Genomic DNA, 6,193 nt, shown 5'->3' with positions numbered 1-6,193 from the left:
TATTTGTTAGTAAGTCTGAATGTATGGACCAGAGGGTAAAGTTTCGCCTGTCTATCCTTATCTCAAACCGCAAAATGTTCATGTAACGAAAGATTCACATGTCAGAGAATAAGGTTTGTCCTTTAAAAACCTTGTAGATTTCTATACACATAAGAGAACTTTGAAGGTGTGTCACTAGAAAGCTCGTTTGTCAACTGTAAGAACAGGTGCCCCGCTAGGTGGCCAGGAAAGGAATCTTCAGGGTGAAGATATAACATGGTAGAATTAACCTCAATGAAAGACTAACTAGTTCAGTCTGGCTAGCAGCTATTATTGAGCTACACTATAATGACTGTATTTTAGATAGCTGAGGTTTGAATAGCTACACAATCACATTGTGTGTATGTATACAAAAAAAAGAAGAAAAAACGTTTGACTAATATAATTAGGAATATCATATGAAAACGAGGGTCAAATTTAACAAAGTAAGAGATGTGACAATTAAACAAAAAGCACTGCACACGATCCTTTAATAAAGGTCAAATTTAACAAAGTAAGAAATGTGACAATTAAACAAAAAAGCACTGCACACGATCCTTTAGTAAAGGTCAAATTTAACAAAGTAAGAGATGTGACAATTAAACAAAAAAGCACTGCACACGATCCTTTAATAAAGGTCAAATTTAACAAAGTAAGAGATGTGAGAATTAAACAAAAAAGCACTGCACACGATCCTTTAGTAAAAAACACATTAATTACTATTTTATCTCTTCAAATAAGTTATTTTGAAGTTTAATTGTTTGTTTGTTAAATTTCGAGCAAAGCTACTGGAGGGCTATCTGCGATAGCTGTCCTTAATTTCGAAAGCAGCTAATCAAAAACCACCTCACCGCCTACTGTTGGACCATTCTTTACCAACGAATAGTGGAATTGACCGTCATTTTATAACGCCTCTACGGCTGAAAGGACGAACATGCGAGTCGAGCGCCCTAGCCATCAGGCTATGCTAGGCCTATTCAAAAGTTTAATACCGAGATAACTGTGTGTTCTTTGAAACACGCATTTATGTAAAGCTAAGTAAGTTAATCTTCAATTCTTAATATAACAAAAATGCTGAGTGTTCTTTTAGAAACCATTGTTCTAAACAAAAAAATAAGCACATTCAGATCTCTCGCGTGTTAAATTCTGAGCTACTTTGGCTTATCAACTAGTTAGTTAAACATTAAAATCTCAATTCTCTTCACACGCACTGTTTAGTGGATATTAAAAATATCTTTATCGACCACATTCGTAGTCTATGTTCGCTGTGTCACACACGTATTTTACGTGCGCATGACACACACTTGTATTCTACGTACGCTGTGTTGCACACATTTCATATACGCTATGTAACAAAATTTGACTTCGGTCATGAGGCCTAAGTGTTTTATTCCCACCATATCACATGTTTTAGTTATGTAATAACATGCGTAGCTCTGTCATGATTCAAACAAGTGTTTCACATGTATACGTTATGACAAACATGTGCTTTATATGCATAATATAGTGTACATTTTAGGACAGCATAGCACACATATGCACTACGTAGGCCTTGTCACAGATGTATTTTACATATGTCACGTCACGTAAGTGTTCCACATACATCATGTAACAACACACACTTTATACTTATGCTAAGTCAATGATACGAAAATGAGTTAAAAGCACAATTTCAATCATAGAGCTTGACATTTGTACATTGACATTCTATATATTGAAATTTTGCCTTTTAAACATTGATTTCAGCATAAATGGTGTAATAAAAATCAGACAATGATGAGGGTAGAATTCCCTCAAACCGGTATAAGTGACGAATCGAATATTAGACTAAACCTTACGTTTCTTTCTCGCCAAAATTCGTAATTTTACCAATTTTTGAGAAATACCTTAGCAAACACTTCAAACTCACACATAAACAAACCTCCAAAAAGCTTGATGAGCTAGTATCTCTTGATATACAGTCTGAATGAGTAATTTCATCCGTCTGTATAATGAGAACTAAAATATTTTGCTCACATGTGTAACAAGTCAAGGTATTGATACCACTAGTTTCAGGTACTAGAAGGCGCCACAGTAATAACTGTTTATTATTTCCAACATCATTTACGATCAAATAATTGAGGAAGTGAGGACCGTGTTCTCAGCTCCTACTTCCATCATGTCTGATGACTACTGCTGATGGGGATTTCTGAAGATTTGTGCCTATCACTATAAACCAGGAACCGTTCTCCAATTGAAGGGAGTCATGGCGACAGAGATTCTTGTGATTTGTAGGAAGATGATTGCTGCAATAGTAAATACCGTTGTCAGGATGGATGCGGTCATCGCAAATGATGATGGTAACATTGAATAGTTAACATATCGATTTCCATACTATCATTTCCAGAAACCATTTGAATGCATCCCTCACCCGAGATTTCTTGTGCGTGTACATAAAATAGTCCATTCTTATATAACACGCTACCCTCTTTACAGAATATCCCAAAAATGCAAGGAACTTCTTAGGCATTCCGTACAACAATGTAAACATGGTATTGGGTATCTCTTAAGTTTGTTTCTTTTAACACTGAGGCCTGGCATGGCCTGGTGGTTAAGGTGCTCCACTCGCAATCTGGGGTCGCCGGTTCGAATCCCCATTGCCGAACATACTCGAACATCTATAGGGGCATTATAATGTGACGGTCAATCCCACTGTTCATTGTTAAAAGATTAACCCAGGAGTTGGAGGTGGATGTTGTACAAGGGCAATTGTACGTTTCACAAATACTTCATTTATTAACGACCATGGTTTCACCAGTAAAGACATCTTAGTTCAAAGCTGACGTGTAGTGTTGTTAGAGTCTTGTTAAAGTCATTTACTTTAACTTAAATTTTGGGAAGTTTTATTATTTGTTTGGACTGATATTTTGTAGCTTTGTTTGAACTTCAGTTTTATATTTATATTTGATTTTGGGTTTCCTTAATTAGTTATGTGACTTTAGTTGGAGTTTTACATTTACTAGGGATTATTTTCTGTTAAAGTTTAGGGTTTAACCCCAAACTGATAAGAACTTCTAGATAAAGTTCGGCACTAAACACTTATTCTTATTTTGTTTTTATAATTATATTGCGTTTGTTTGTGTGAATAAACATTTTTCTGTTCATTAATGTCTAGTTTTTATCCTAGACAATCCTGATGTCGGTCATTTTTTTTGTTCATTAATGTCGAGTTTTTCTCCTAGACGATCCTGATTTCGGTCATTTTTCTGTTCATTAATGTCGAGTTTTTCTCCTAGACGATCCTGATGTCGGTCATTTTTCTGTTCATTAATGTCGAGTTTTCTCCCAGACGATCCTGATCTCGGTTGTACATAGGTGAGATCATTATATTCCGTAACCAGGTATTCTCTGAAACTCCTCTATTTAACAGATAAAACTGGCTGCTCTATGGAAAAAAAAACGTTTTATCTAGTATACCACAATATTAATGCCATATATGACTGTGTCCTTTTCAGTCCACAATACCTTGCGTGTACTTCTATGTTTGCGAAACTTAGCAGATATGAATCACATTAAATTATTGAATCTGTAACTCTGTCTTTCTTTATTTGTACATGGATAGATAGCGTCTTCTGTTCTGTATTTCTTGGCTATGAATGCTTTCCTGTTTTGTCTAAACTTGAGAGTTATATCAATATATATAATTAGTGTATACAAAAGAGTGACTGAGATATAATTATTTAGTTGTTTAGTTGATCGTGGTTTAGCAACTGTTAATTGAGGAACCGCATTCCTCAACTGAACTCTCTTGCAATGTGAAGCTACAAAAGCGCCGGTTGAACGAAGACTCTTTATTGTCAAATGAATTCTCGAACACGTTTCTCGAATATTAAATGAAGTCCAAGACAATTACTTTGTAAAAGTAATAATGTTTCATATTGTATACAATAAGCTCACTTGGTCTTATATATGCTTCGTATAAATCCGTATCAAACTATTTGATTAAGCCTATTGTTTCTATCCACGCTTAAGTATATATATGTATCAATGTCTAATACAAAAAAGAACTTAATCTGTTGTTCGAAAGTTATTTGGTCAACAAAAGATATACAAGCCAAACGTCTTTACTAATGAACGACAAAATTAAACTCAGATGTAGAGCTTCGTTTCATAGCACACTTTTATATTATGCATACATATGTATATATACATTCTACTGGTACAGCAATGGGTAAGATGCTGCATTATGGACAGAGGCGTCTCTAGGTGCTGAAAGATTCGGGCGCGGGAATTTTCGGTGTTTCAGTATGTTATCTATAATGGTTTTCTATTCTGGGGACTTGCGGCACTGTCAAATAAAATCGAGGCACGTGTCCCGTGTGTCAGTGCCTAACGACGCCTCTCATTCTGGAGGTGAATCGAAAAAATTAACTCTTGTATGTCCTTAATTCTTTTTAAAATATTCAGAGTATTATTTGAGTATGTATACAATACATTATGTTTCTACGGAAGGAAAACACGCCTTCAAATGATGATGCTTTCCTAAAACAGAAATTAAAATAAAGATTTTTCGGAAGAATGAAATCACTTGAAGCATCTCTGCATGAATATTTCCAAAACAGAAACTAGTTTTTTTTTTTCATACCCTATTTACTTGAATGGACATTTTTCAGTTCTCTCGGTAACAAATAATATGCAGCCACCTAGTGACTTTTTGAATTGCTCTAAAAATCAGCAGATAAATATTCGACTTATAAAATAATAGTTTCAAGAAAAATACCGGTTGCTCATCAAAAAACTAATTTTGTGTTAGATATATATATACCAATTTTTTTAGTATGAATGTGTTTTTAAAACTGTTTTTTTCTTCTTCTTTATAATTTTGAAAAGGAAGATTCTTTTTGGCTGTTATAAATACAACTTTTTTTTTACGTTTCTTGTTATTTCGCTTATTTCTACATCATTATATGTACCCCCCCCCCCAGTGGCACAGCGGCATGTCTGCGGACTTACAACGCTAGAAACCGGGTTTCGATACCCGTAGTGGATAGAGCAAAGGTAGCCAATTGTATAGCTTTGCACTTAACAACAATAATCAACCACTTCCGAATTAGGCCTCGTTGTGACAGTATTAAACGAATTAGGCTTACAGGTAGAAGTTGCTGTTTGAAAATATTCAAACAATTATATTATTTGGTTAATTCGTACATATGCAAAAACATTTTAGGATGAAATGAGTGTCAGCATACAGAAAGTATAAGTCTGTCTGTAATAGACTTCATATATAGCTTTGTGTAGAAAGAATAGTTTCTTATCACAACTCCTCAACACAAAGATACATTTTTAGTGTAACTATCTAGCTTCGTAAACAGTCTAACACAAAGTGAAAACGTATGATAGACAACTCTCATCATTACATTTTAACTTGTAGTATGGTAAAAACCGTAATAGTTTCTATCGTGTTCTTTATAAAGTAACATATAGAAACCCACATTTAAGGGTGAAAAGTTTGTTATCGCACACACACACACACACATTTTTAACTACAAGTCTACGTTAGAGCGTTTAAATCTGGGGCAACTAAAATAAACTTTGCCTGTAGTTTCGGTTTATGATATCAAATGGCACTAATGTGGTCAAGTATTGCCTAAAAGACTACGATTTTGAACTAGTTTTAATCCTATTAAGATTTCATAACAATGTCTAAAATTTAACAACACTTTCTTTATAAGGCAGATAAAATAGCACATTTAATTTTATACGATATAATTGCCAATAATTTGTGACTTACTACTAATAAGGTAAAGCATGACCTAATGGTTAGCGTGCTGGCCTATGGATCGAAAAGTCTAAAGTTTATACCGTGATGATGCTGAAAGCTTTCCGTATTTTCATCTGATGGTACGTTATAAGAGTGACAGCCAAACCTGTTTGTTTTGAATTTCGCGCAAAGCGAAAAGAGGGCTATCTGCGCTAGCCGTCCCTAATTTAGCAGTGTAAAACTAGAGGGAAGGCAGCTAGTCATCACCACCCACCGCCAACTCTTGGGCTACTCTTTTACCAACGAATAGTGAAATTGACCATCACATTATAACGCACTCACGGCTGAAAGAGCGAGCATATTTGGTGTTGCGGGGATTCGAACCCGCGACCTGCAGATTGCGAGTCGAGCGACCTAACCACCTGGCCATGCCGG

This window comes from Limulus polyphemus, unplaced genomic scaffold (assembly GCF_000517525.1).
Source record: "Limulus polyphemus unplaced genomic scaffold, Limulus_polyphemus-2.1.2 Scaffold1588, whole genome shotgun sequence".
NCBI lineage: Eukaryota > Metazoa > Arthropoda > Merostomata > Xiphosura > Limulidae > Limulus > Limulus polyphemus.
This window is presented reverse-complemented; position numbering follows the sequence as displayed.